Genomic DNA, 13,876 nt, shown 5'->3' on the forward strand with positions numbered 1-13,876 from the left:
CCCCCTTGGGGTACGTTCCTCAGGGGTTTCTGTTACTTTGGGGTACGTTCCTCAGGGGTACCTTGGGGTTTCTGTTACTTTAAAAGGCCCTAGCACCACCGGCCTTTATCATTATTGTATTGTTTATTATGTGCTCTACACAATCCTTGTAATATATTTTTGCAAACTGAAAGACTACTTGGTGGCTTTGATCAGTCTACTATTTACACTAAATGCCCTTCAAGCAGCACATGTTATCAGACATGGGCTGGCAACCCTAAACACTGATCTGTTGAGGATCATGCAAAGGTGGAGGCAAGACCAGTACACTTGTGCCTGCTCTCACACTCTGTGCATGCAGTCAACGCATAGAGCAGAAGTCCATCAGTGGCTATTAGCCACAGTGTATTGTTGGAACTCTCTGTATGGGGCAGTGATGCTCTGTATTCTTGGTGCTTGCGGGGGGAGGCACAGTGGGAGGGCTTCGAGTGTCCTGGCCCCACTGATGGACCTCCTGACGACACCTGGGTTTTTTGGCCACTGTGTGACACAGAGTGTTGGACTGGATGGGCCATTGGCCTGATCCAACATGGCTTCTCTTATGTTCTTATAAGGGGTTATATGTAGAGGACAAGTGGGTCAGTATTGTCTGCTCTTACTGACAGCAGCTCTCCAGGGTCTCAGGCAGAAGTCTTTCACATCACCTCCTACCCGATTCTTTTTAATTTGAGGCTGAACCAAAGATCTTTGCCTGATTCTCTACCATTAAGCCATGTCCCACCGCACTGCCTGCAATCAGATGTTTGAACCCTGTTCCAAAATTCTCCTCCCTGCCTACAGAAAATTAACACATCCGAGGGGAAGGCTGGCCTAGTTCCTTTCATTCTGTTTTTGTCTCTCTTTTTTTTGTATGTATAATTAGTTGTTTTGCTTTGTTTTAAAATGTGGGGCAGCATTTAAACAGTTGGTCTACCATCTGAATCCTGAAGTGTTAAGGATGCAGCAGATGATATATCACATGGGGCTTTTGTAAAATAGCCCTGAGTGAAAGAGAGCACACGCACACACTTGTCTATAGGAACAGGCATAAGTTTCTTTGAGCAGAAACATCAAATCCTGACTACACCAGGGAAAGAGAGCTTGGTACCTGTATGTATCCCCTCATGGAACAGCTAGTAGCTTTGAGGTGTGTCTTCTCATTATGAAAATAGTGTGTGTGTGGAGGGGGGTGGTAATCCTCTCTGGCCAAATGATGTGGTTGCTGTCAAATTCTAGATCATATTCCTGCTGGGAGCAGGAGGCCTTGCCCCCCTCCCCATTGGCCCTTCCCACCACTGCTCAGCTGAAAGAAAAACATGGAGACTATGAGGGAGTGATCACCAAATGCTCAAGCATCACTGGCAATGTCATTACATCAGTGGCACGGCCCCCTTCCAACAATGAGTCTCCTGCTGGTTGCTGGCTTCATTCATTCTGACAACCCCAATGTCACTTCACACATATGTATTATGAGAGGGAAATGTTGCTCTCCTCATCACCTCAACTGAAGGGAGGAGCTTCTCCTCTGTCCTCTCTTGGAGAACTTCTGCTGGCTCCCTGGTTCTTGCCTTCATGGAATAACTCCTGGCATCTGCATCTTCCCCTTCTAACTGGCGGTTCCTTGGGTGGGCTCTGCTGCTTCAACTTCACTTCCCCAAGGACATTGTTGATTTTTAGGATTGCCCATTCAGGAGATTTGGAGAGTGGAGCCTAGAGAGGGATCTCAGTAGGATTTAATGCCACAGAATCCACACTCGGGGGGAAATGATCTCTGTAGTCTGGAGGTCAGTTGTAATTCTAGGAGAACTCCAGGCCCTACATTGACGCTCCTTAATGCCTCCCTCAGCCTGCTCCCCTGGAATAAAGGACATACTTGTTGGTGAAGTGGTTGACTTCCAAGCCACACACAGATGCAGTGAACACCCATTCAGATGCAGATTTGCCCCACAAATGGGGAGAAGGGATGCTGTTCTTTCACGTAGGGTAGGGGATCCTCCACCTTAGCTCCCATTGCCTGCCGCTGGTTCAAATGACAGTGGGAAGAAAATAGGTGTGGAAACAACAGAATGGTAGGCATGATTACATCATTTCTAAGGGAAACCTCCTTGGAAATGTTATGGTTTTACCAGAGAATTTCTGAAATTCCTAGAGCTACCCTCTGTCACTTCTGGGTTTTTCCCAGAAGTGACATCATCGCATATGTGACTATGAAAGAAAGGGCAATGACAGCCAAGCCTGTGAGCAACTGGTCTGAGGGAGGGATGGTAGGTGGCTGTTCAGAGGGAGGCAAGTACATGGTGAGTGATGTGTGGTCAAAGCTGTCAAGAAATGGAAAGGAAATGGTTAAGGAGCAGGACTAAGAGCCTGAGGTAAAATAGTGTGAGGAAAATGCCAGGGAAGAAGAAGATATTGGATTTATATCCTGCCCTGCACTCCGAAGAGTCTCAGAGTGGCTCACAATCTCCTTTACCTTCCTCCCCCACAACAGACACCCTGTGAGGTGGGTGGGGCTGGAGAGGGCTCTCACAACAGCTGCCCTTTCAGGGACAACCTCTGCCAGAGCTATGGCTGACCCAAGGCCATGCTAGCAGGTGCAAGTGGAGGAGTGGGGAATCAAACCCAGTTCTCCCAGATAAGAGTCCACACACTTAACCATTTCACCAAACCAGTGGAAAAATAGGAGGTATGGTGCTTTTTCCCCTCCTGCCTCCTCAGTGAGGACTGGCGAAGGAGACACAGCCAAGTGCCCTGTGCTGCCACCAATGTTCCCTCTAAGCTAAGTTAGTGTGAGCCAGCTCACAGTTTTTTAGCCTCCAGCTTACACAGGAAACTAATTTATGCAGTAGCTCAAAACTTTAATGCCAGTAGTTCATAAAATAGAATTTTTGCTCACAAGACTCCATAGCTTAGAGGGAGTATTGGCTGCCACCACTGTACCAACCAGCTTCCTGTTTTTTCAAACAGCGACTGTGAGGGGGGTTGGTGAGAGCAGGTGGGTAGAGTGGTGGTTTGCCAGCAAAGGAATAAGGCTGGCAGGGGAGAGTGGAGAGGACAGCCTGCGCAGGGATTGTGAGGCAGCTGGGCTGTCTTGTATGTGCTGCTCTGAGGGAAAAGAAGTCCCAGCCTCAGAAGCAAATGGAAGAGTGAAGGCGGAAAGGGTCATTACTGTCGCTGCCACACATTTGAATAGCTGTGGAGGCAGGAGGCAGATTGTCAGGGTGGGTGGGGGGTAGCACCCTCCTTTCTCCTCACACTTGTTCTCAGTCACGAGGGAAAAGGAGTTGTGGGATGACAAAAAGCATCTCTCAGGCCTTCCCCTCACCCCTGTCACTTCTGTTGGAAATGCAGGAGGAATGAGGACTGGGGGTGGGGGGGATCTGGGAGACTAAAGTTCAGACACCACCACCCCTGATTCTGAATCAGGACCCTATTCTGCTGGCCACTTGGGGTCAGTTGCTCAGCCTGGCTCACCCCACCTCACCTTGGTGGAGGTGGGGATGGAGTGGTGGAGAGGAGAGTCCAGTGTGCCTCCTCAAGATCCACGTAGGTAGGTTAGGAGAAGAGAGGAAATAGAGAGATGGATTGTAGTTGTGCTCAGAGACTGGGCATGGGCGCAGTGCTGAAAAACTACGTTATTTACTCGCAAGGAAGATGACTCATGTCCTGAAAGTGCTATATATACAAAAAATAACTAATTTGTATGGAAATATAAGATACCTTTTATGGTATCCTTTGGGGAAAAAACTAGTCTTGCATATGATTAATACATTTATTAGGGCTTTTGTAGTTTCCCCAGTAAATCAATTGCTTTCACTGCTAGGAATCAATTGCTTTTGTTTGTATTTTGAGTAGAAAATAAAGCCGTTAATTGGGTTTGCCTGTGTCCTGGATAAAGTTTATGTCTCCAGAACCTGGCATTAAAAGTGACATTTATGTCAGATTCAGCCCTTGTAACAAATTAGTTTGACACCTCTGGGCCGCTGTTTAAAAACCTCCAAATAAGGAGAACCCACCACTTCCCAAGAAAGCCTGTTCCACCGAGGAACTGCCTGAACTATCATGAAGTTCTTCCTAATGTTTAGTTGAAAACTCTTTTGATTAAAATTCGTTGGTTGTGGGCCAATATCCTGCGGGAACAGGAAACAGCTCCACTCCATCCTGAATATGACAGCCCTTCAGGTACTTGAAAATGGTTGTTGTATCACCTCTCAGTTGTCTCCTCTCCAGGCTAAACGTACCCAGCTCCTTCAGCCTTTCCTAATAAGACCTCTAACCACCTTTGTTGCCCTGCTCTGCACACATTCTAGCTTATCAACGTCCTTAAACTGCAGTGCCCAGAACAGATTGCAATACTCCAAGTGAAGTCTATCCAGAGCCGAGTAAAGTGAATGGATTTAGTTTACTGGAGGGTCTTGGAGTTGTTTTTGAATTTTGTTTCTTTTTTGCCTATGAGCTTTTTCCCTCATTTGGAAGTGGGGCACAGTAGGCTGGAGGAACTGTGGCTGTCTTTTTCATCACACACATCCCCTCAATTAACCAACCCATGACCCATAACTTCTTCCTTCATACAAAAATACAACTTAGCACAACTTAAAATGGGAACCAAAGAGGCTGTCTCTGAGGCCTTCAATAAGTCTCTCTGTGTGTGGTGATTCTGCTGTTCTTGGGGCTTTTTGTGTTGCCACAAATCTCTGAAGGCTTGAGGCTCTTTCTCAGGTTACTGTTTTCTTCACACCATGGCCCAGGTGGCTTCTCTTTCCATTTCCTCCTCAGAGCTGTCTCTGCTCCCTCAGAATTCTTTTGTTCCTCTAAACTGAGGGACAAACTCCTCAAACTCCAACAGAGGGTCAAACCCACAAGGTTACACATGTTAATAAAATGGTGCCTGCCCTGTGTGTGATCACTGATAGCTCTCGATTCGTAGTAGGATACTCAGACCTTGGACTTTACTCAGTCATCAGAATCCCAAATGAGCAGAGTTCAGTTCCACAAAACATCTCCCAGAGTCTTATGTGATTGTGCTGGAGGGGGAGGAAATGAAAGGTGAAGAAACGAGACATTAAGAAATGGGCTGCCTGAGCAGGCAGAGACAGAGTATCCCTGAAAATCAGTCAAACCAGCCACTAATAAATATTTTCAAACCCACATAAACTTAGTCTTCAACCTTTGATATTTGGAAATAGATTCATTTTCCAGGTCATGACTGCCCTCTACTCTAAAGGCTGCAGAAATGGCTGCCTCCTTGACCTCAATTATTTTGAGAACTTTTCTGTTAGCTCAAAATGGAAGGGAAAAAAGAAATCATAAGTTAATGGAGGTTTGCATGTGTGTTGTGGTGGTGGAGGGGGAGTAACAACTGAAGTTTGGCTTTAGCAGAAAGGATGTCCAAGCCTAGACTGCGTTTGAAGAGAAATGGTTTGACTGAGGATAGATTATGAAACCCTGCTACCAAGCCTCTTGTGTTCTTTTACATTCTGAAGGAATTAACAAAGGTTCACACTTCAGAAATATGTCAATACATTTTGATGTTTCTGGCAATCGTGGTTGTAAAGAAAAAGTGTGGGTAGAGTCTATCACGAGGATGGGAATAGCAAGGGTTAGTGGTCCCTTTGGTTGGAGTTTGGGGAGCAAAATTAGGGTTGCCAGCTCTAGGCTTGGAAATACCTGGAGATTTGGGGCGGGGGGTAGAGCCTGGGGGAGCTGAGGTTTGTGGAGAAGAAGGGCCTCAGCAGGGATGTACTGCAGCAGAGTCCACTCTGCGAAGCCACCATTTTCTTAAGGGGAACTGATCTCTGTGGTCTGGAGATCAATAAGAATACCAGAAGCTCTTCAGATACCACCTGGAGCTTGCCAGTGATTGAATCTGATATTGTCTAATGCATGTATGGCTGAAGACCATGATCAAATGGTATATATACACCTATATATACCTATATATACACACACCTATATACACCTATACACACACATACACACACACACACACACACATATATATATATACAACCTATATATACCTATATATACACACACCTATATATACTGTATGTATGTATGTATACACACACACACACACACACCTATAGAAGGAGATAGAGACAGACATACAGATAGATAGATAGATAAAGGTAAGGGTAAAGGTAGTCCCCTGTGCAAGCACCAGTCATTTCCGACTCTGGGGTGACGTTGCTTTCACAATGTTTTTATAGCAGACTTTTTAGGGGGTGGTTTGCCATTGCCTTCCCCAGTCATCTACACTTTCCTCCCAGCAAGCTGGGTACTCATTTTACCGACCCCGGAAGAATGGAAGGCTGAGTCAACCTGGAGCCAACTACCTGAACCAGCTTCCACTGGAATCAAACTCAGTTATTGAGCAAAGGGCTCTGATTGCAGTACTGCAGCTTTACCACTCTGCACCATGGGGCTCTAGATCAGGGGTGTCAAACTCATTTGTTATGAGGGTCGGATCTGAGCAAGCCTTGCAAAGCAGGCTATTATGCAGAAGAAAGCAAGATATAAGGAAGCAGATGATATCCAGTTGCTTGGGGGGCTGATAGAAGCCCTCCAGGGGCCTGATTCGGCCCCTGAACTGCATGTTTGACACCCCTATGATTGATTGATTGATAGATGATAGATAGATAGATAGATAGATAGATAGATAGATAGATAGATAGATAGATAGATAGATAGATAGATGATAGATAGATGATAGATAGAAAGATAGATGATAGATAGATGATAGATAGATGATAGATAGATAGATGATAGATAGATGATAGATAGATGATAGATAGATAGATAGATAGATAGATAGATAGATAGATAGATAGATAGATAGATGATAGATAGATAGATAGATAGATAGATAGATAGATAGATAGATAGATAGATAGATAGATAGATAGATAGATATGGTATAGTTGTTAAAATGTCAGACAAGGCTCTGGTTCAAACCTCTGCGTAGCCATGAAGATTGATGGGTGAGTTGCAAGAGGGACAGCTGTGCTAGTTAGTAACACATCTAGTTTGTCTCCTAGTGGCTCCACCCAGACGTGAGGTAGATGGGGACTTCTCTAATGTGGTAGGTAGAGTGAGGTAGAGTAAGGTTGAGTGTTTGTATGAATGGCCAATGAGCTTCCATGGCAGTCTGTTAACAAATAGTTTTCTGTTTATGCAAGTTTTATATTTATTTATTTACTTAGGCAATGTCCAGGTCTACATGAACACCTGGAGGATATCTGAGAATGCATTGAGGACAGCAGCAACTTCTTTAGAAGGAGAGTAGGTTTTGTATACCCTACATTTCTCTACCCTAAGGAGTCTCCAAGTGGCTTACAATTGCCTTCTTTTCTCCTCCTCACAACAGACACCTTGTGAGGTGGGTGGGGCTGAGAGGGTTCTGAGGGAACTATGACTGGCCCAAAGTCACCCAGCAGGTTTCATGTGGAGGAGTGGGAAATCAAACCCAGTTCTCCAGATTAGAATCTGATGCCCTTAACCGCTACACCACGCTTAGCAACCAGCAGTTCACTGTATAAACCCCTTCCAGTCAACCTCCAGGTGGGGCCTGAACACAGCCTTTAGTTCCCCTGAAGAAAATGGCTGCTTTGGAGTGTGGGCTTTATAGCATTCTACCTTGCTGAGGTTCCTCCCCTCCCCAAACCCTGCCCTCCTCAGGCTCTACTCTAAATCTCCAGGAATTTTCCAAACCAGAATTGGCAACCCTAGTAAAAAGTATGATATTGACGTAACACCACACACAGTTTTTGCCACTGTTTTGGCCTGGTCTGATGCTTACGACAACTGAAAGTTCTGTGAGGAATTGCCCACCTGCCATCCCTTCCAAAAATCACACTTCTCCTTGTTTCCAGTGCCCCTGTTTCTCTCAGACCTTTTTGAGGCCAGTTAGAAAGCAACATGATCAGGCTGCTGACAGGCGAGGTTGTCAGTGCGTTGACAGGGGCACCCAGTGGGAGTCTGGTATTATTAGCTCTTCACTGTGAGCACAATACATCACAGTCTGGGTCAGCTTGCCCCAGGCTTTTCACGATGTGCTTAAGAGCACTCTAAGAAGCATGCCTGTGCCATTACGAGGAAACAAAATGTGTGTGCTCCGGAGGAATCGCCAAAGAGCATTTCGGTCCAGCAAACTGGAACACTTCCTCCCATTTTTCCTCATAAACACGAGACGCTTACCTTACATGTAATCAGAACCTGGACTGAGATTGGTCAGTATTGTCTGCTCTGACTGGCAGTAGCTCTCCAAGGTGTCAGCCAGAGGTCTTTCACATACTATCTGATCCTTTTTTAAGCTGGAGGTGCAAGAAGAAAAAGGAAGAGGAGGACAAGGAGGAGGGGGAGGGGGAGGAGATTGGATTTATACCCCATCCTTCACTCAAAGAGGCCCTGTGGCACAGAGTGGTAAAGCAGCAGTACTGCAGTACTGTGATCTGAACTCTCTGCTCACAACCTGAGTTCTATCCCAGCAAAAGCTGGTTCAGGTAGCAGGCCCAAGGTTGACTTAGCCTTCCCTCCTTCCGAGGTTGGTGAAATGAGTACCCAGCTTGCTGGGGGGAAAGTGTAAAAGACTGGGGAAGGCAATGGCAAACCACCCCGTAAAAAGTCTGCCGTGAAAATGTGAAAGCAACGTCACCCCAGAGTCGGAAATGACTGGTGCTTGCACAGGGGACCTTTCCTTTCCTTTCCTTCCTTCACTCAGAGTGGCATACAATCTCCTTCCCTTCCTCTCCCCACAACCGGCACCCTGTGAGGTAGCTGGGGCTGAGAGACCTTTTGAGTGAACAGCTCTGAGAGAACTGTGACTAACCAAAGGTCACCCAGCTGGCTGCATGTGGAGGAGTGGGGGATCAAACCTGGTTCTCCAGATTAGAGTCTGCTGCTCTTACCCACTACACCAAACTGGCTACCCAAGGGATAGAGGAGGAGATCATGACCAAGTTAGGGTTACTGGCTCTGGGGTAGCAAATACCTGGAGATTTTGGGGGTGGAGCCTGTAAGAAAAAGCCCCTTACTTTTCATACACATGGACATCATGATCACCAGTATGGTTGCCAGGGTGCCTGGAGTTTGACTTGCACACATCTGCTCTAAGTGGACTTTGCCCACGGTTTCTAAGGCTTATGTGGCTACTATAAGCCTCAGCTTTGCAGCAGCATTCTACATCTCTGGATGGGTGTTAGCCAGAACTACAGACGAGCTTCCAGCTGCTCCTTGCGTGCCCAGTCTCGGCCGTTGCAGTGGAAGAAGCCACGCCGCCATGAAATGTACAGGCAAACAGTTTCCAGCCTGTTTCCATGAACCAAAGGCTAACACCACCAGAATCCATCTTGTTTTCCTGACTCCATTACAGCAAAGCAAGAGACTCACGTATCCAACAGCTGCTTCAACTTCTGCATAAGGCAATCAAGCTTATCTTAGGCGTGGATCCTGCCAGACCACCTAAGCCTTTGTCTAACGGAACTCAAGACAAAGACTGGTACCAATAGAAGACTGAAGAGGAGAAAGAACATCTTCACCTAGAGCCAAGTGTCTTTATATAGACCAGGTGTTACCTAGGTAGCAATTTGGCCATCTATTGTCACCTTTTTAAATAAGTTTGATAGACTTAAGCCCACCTCCACCCAGTAATTTCCCCCATTCTTTCCTTTAACGGTCATCCTGGAGCCTCCCATCCTGGCCCATTGCTACCTGGAAGTCCAATCAGGTAACCAGGGCCCAAGCTTGTTCATTGGTCAGTTGTGGGCATCCAATTAGGTGCCACCAATAAACTTGCTTTTGTCTACTGCATAAGTCCAGCCCTTATGGTCATTGCAGTGCCTCCCCTTTTTCTGAGGTCATGTACCAGCTGACCACCTCTCCTCCACCCCTGTACCTCCCATCCCCTAAGGGCTCAAGGCAGTCCTTATAACCTGTGACCCAGCTCTTCACAGGTGTGCATCTAGCAGTACCCCAGTTCCGCTGTCTAGATCCATCTCTGATTGCTGGCCAGTTGAGGGTCCCATTTTCCCCGTCCTCTTTCATCGCCATTGGAGCCTTCCTTGAAGACTACGATCGGTAATTATCACCCTGTTTATCTATCCATGTGTTGTCTCTATATCTCTCTCTATTTTTCTTAGGACTGTATGTATGTTTCATGAGCACATTGACTTGTATGTGAGTTCTATATTTTTCTGGAATAAATTTTAATTGTTTTATTTAATTAGAGTCTTTGGTAAATTTAAGCATTAATTTCTGGACGTGGATCCTGTATACATAGGTAAAAAGATCCTGATTAAGCCAGGTGCCCACCTGACAATTCCCCAACCTCGTTTTGAGGGCATTTTGGCTTACAAGCCTGAGGAGGGCATGGTTTGGGGAGGGGAGGGGCTTCAGTGGAGTATAATGCCACTGAGCCCACCTTCCAAAGCAGTCATTTTCTCCAGGTGAACTGATCTCTTGTCGCCCGGTTGTAATCCCAGGAGATCTCCAGCCATAACCTGGAGGCTGGCAAACCCGTATCCAAACCAGGACACCATTAGAGAAACCAATTTCTGGCTACTAATCTTCAGATGACACTTCTGGAACCAAACAACAACATTTTGTCATGTACTTTGACTTTGTTTTATATGAGAAAGGTTTGAATATCTGAGGAAAAGTTTTTCCCCTTGGGTTTTGGTTGCTGTGTTAATCAGTTTTCTCTCTCTCTTAAAAAACGTTCTTCCCAACACCACCACCTTTTCCACAAAGAGGCAAGCAAGACTGAAAGTCAAGAGGCCTCTTCAGATTTTGAAGGGGGTGGAATGAATGTACCTGGGGAGCTGAATCAGAGAGGCAAGTTTCATCCCTGACGCATGTTCCATTCATTGGTATGGAACAAAGTTTGAGTCTAGTGGCACCTCTAAAACCAACACAGTTTAATTCTGGGCATAAGCGCTCAGGTGCGTGCACACTTCTTCAGATACATGCACAAGAAAGCTTATACCCAGAATAAAACTTTGTTGGTCTTAAAGGTGCCACTGGACTCGGGATGGCCAAACTGTGGCTCAGGAGCCACACGGGACTCTTTCACACGTATAGTGTAGCTCTTGAAGCCTCCACTGTCCCATTGGCCAAGCCAGCCAGCAGCTTGGAGAATGCATTTAAAGTTAAAATTGCTTTCTTTTCACCTCTCCCTCCCACCATCTTCCTTCTCCCTCCCTCCCTCTCTCCCTTCCTTCATTAAGAGCCAGTTTGGTGTAGTGGTTAAGTGTGCAGACTCTTATATCTCTGAAGCTAGAGAAACAAGCCCATTGGAGAATGATGGCATTTGTCCCCAGGGCACATAATGTATCTTCCAGCAATTTCTATCACCTCAGAACATATGTTTTCACTCAACAAGATGAGACAAAAAGTTTTATGCTGAGAGGCTGCATTTAGGTATGTTCTTGTGTGTGCGTGTGTTTGTAGAGAGAGAGCTAATAATATAGTATTCAAAACTGAAATGTGCTCCCTGAACTGAACACTTTTTTGGGGGGGAAATTTGAATATTCATTTCCATAGAGATTTGCTATCTCTGTAATTAACTTGTCACAAATCCTCTGACAAAGCAGTTCTGATGTTTGACAGAGGCTAGAGGCAGAGGTTTACTTAGTGTCTTCTGAAGAGAATTTAACAAGTTGCCTATTAGCTTTAAACCACTGAAAGCATTAATGGTTTGATCCCATTCCCATTAATGAACAGTCAGAGACCTCATGCATTGTGATGGCTTTAGTGGCAAACGAATCCATTTTATTCTTTACACAGAGTCTGCCGGTAGAACCTTACATCCATTTTCTTCCACATAAAGGTGGGAAGACTCTTGGCTGATTCATATGCGTCCAGCCACTGAAAAGCAAAATAGAAACAACAGTATACCACAAACCAAACTACAGCAGATTAGATTGCTATGTGATGCCAAGGGCCAGTTCATTAAAGCTGCTGGAAAGCTTCTTGTAGATTGTATTTTGATCAAAAATGGGCCACAATCAGTCTATATATCACATTTTTATCCTGCTGTTCCTCAGAGCCATATATATGGTTCCCCCCTTCTCTGTTTCATCCTCATAAGAACCTTTGAGGTAAGTTAATTTAAAAGAAAGAACGACTAGCCCAGCATTACCCGGAGACCTTCATGGTACCATGGCTACTGGAGCCCAGCTTGCCCTGCTCCAACATTCTAATCAGTTTGCATTTCTGTTCTAGTGAGAGTAACCTACAGTGACAAAGTCTTAGAAACATGACAAAGTTGGGAATTCAGGGTAGGTTCCTAGCAACGTTAGGATGGGGAAATGGAGGTAGGAATTAAGTAATGGGAGGGAGTTGAATCCTTTTGCTAATAAGACCCTAGAGCTGACCCAGAAGCTTTTATACAGGGGATAAGCCTTCTCATATAACATAACATTGGTAGCCTGCCCTGAGCCTAACATAGACGGATGTGACAGATAGATTAGGTTCAACCTCTCCTTAAGAGCAACCAATGGGAGTTTATGGAACACTGGGAAGAGACAGTTGGAAAACAGCAATTGAGAAGAGTTGGCAGCTGGGAATATGAGAGGGGGGAAGGGTGTCTGATTGAATGAAGCTGAGGTGAAGTTCAGTTTAAAGCTGACTAAAAAGAATCAGTTTGCAATGTAAGTTCCAAGATACTGGAATAGGGAAACACTTCAAAAGTTCAAGGGAAAAGCAAGCTACCTCTACCTTCCTTTCTTCCGTGTTATGTTCAAACCATATATAAAAGTTAATTTCTGGTTTTGTTTAACCCTGTAGATTGTATGTCTCAGGGAAAGATACACACACAAACACGAGTGACTATATATATTTAGGATATGAAAAAATGGTGGCAGCATGTGCATGGAACAGTGCATGAGCCCCCAACCAATGTTCCCTCTAAGTTGTAGAGTCTTGTGAGCAAAAATTGTACTTTGTGAGCTACTGGCATTAAAGTTGTGATCTACTGCACACATTATTGTGCTCTGGGGTCATCCTTCTTGAGCTAAGACAAAAATGTGTGAGCTGGCGGCTAAAATCTGTGAGCTAGCTCATGCCAACTCAGCTTAGAGGGAACACTGCCCACAACCCCAATAATTCAGTGAAATGTTTGAGCGAGGGCCTGTTATTAAAGGGGGCTGGGCTACCCTGATGTGTCTGTGAATGAGAGAGAAGACCTGAGTGGTGAAATAATTGTGGCACTCTCTCTCTTTTTAAAGTGATGAGAAGGGATAGCCTGACCTACTTATAACCCTGAAGCTATCCAACTAGGGTCGCCAGTTTGCAGGTGGGGCCTGGAGATCTCCCGCTTTTACAAATGATCTCCAGCTGACAGAGATCGGCTCCCCTAGAGAGAATGACTGCTTTGAAGAGTGGACTCTATGGCACTGTACCATTCTGAGGTCCTTCCTCTTCTCAAACCCTACCCTCTCTCAGATTCCCAAAAATCTCCAAGTATTTTCCAACCCAGACCTGGTCCTATACCCCTATATCCACCTCAAACTTATATCCACCTCAAGCCCTATATCCACCTCAAAGCTTCCAATGCCAAGTTTAAAATGGGCCATTTGGAACTTGCTACAGTTATTCTTAAATGGTTGCACTGAATTATAAAAGGGATTGAGCTTTTGGTGGTGAGTTGTGTCTTCGAGCAAGGACAGCCTGTGTGCTGGAATGGAGTCTGTTGGCCTATTTCACCCAAGCTGGGGGCGGGAGGAACAAGACAAGAAACATACACTATGTTTCATTTAGAGGAAATGTCTGTTCTTAAAAAAAAAAACCCAACATGACAGATAGTTAATTAGGGAACATCTGGCGAAACCGAAGGCAACAGAAGTTGCTCCAATCAATGATG

Source organism: Heteronotia binoei, chromosome 2 (genome assembly GCF_032191835.1).
Source record: "Heteronotia binoei isolate CCM8104 ecotype False Entrance Well chromosome 2, APGP_CSIRO_Hbin_v1, whole genome shotgun sequence".
Lineage (NCBI taxonomy): Eukaryota > Metazoa > Chordata > Lepidosauria > Squamata > Gekkonidae > Heteronotia > Heteronotia binoei.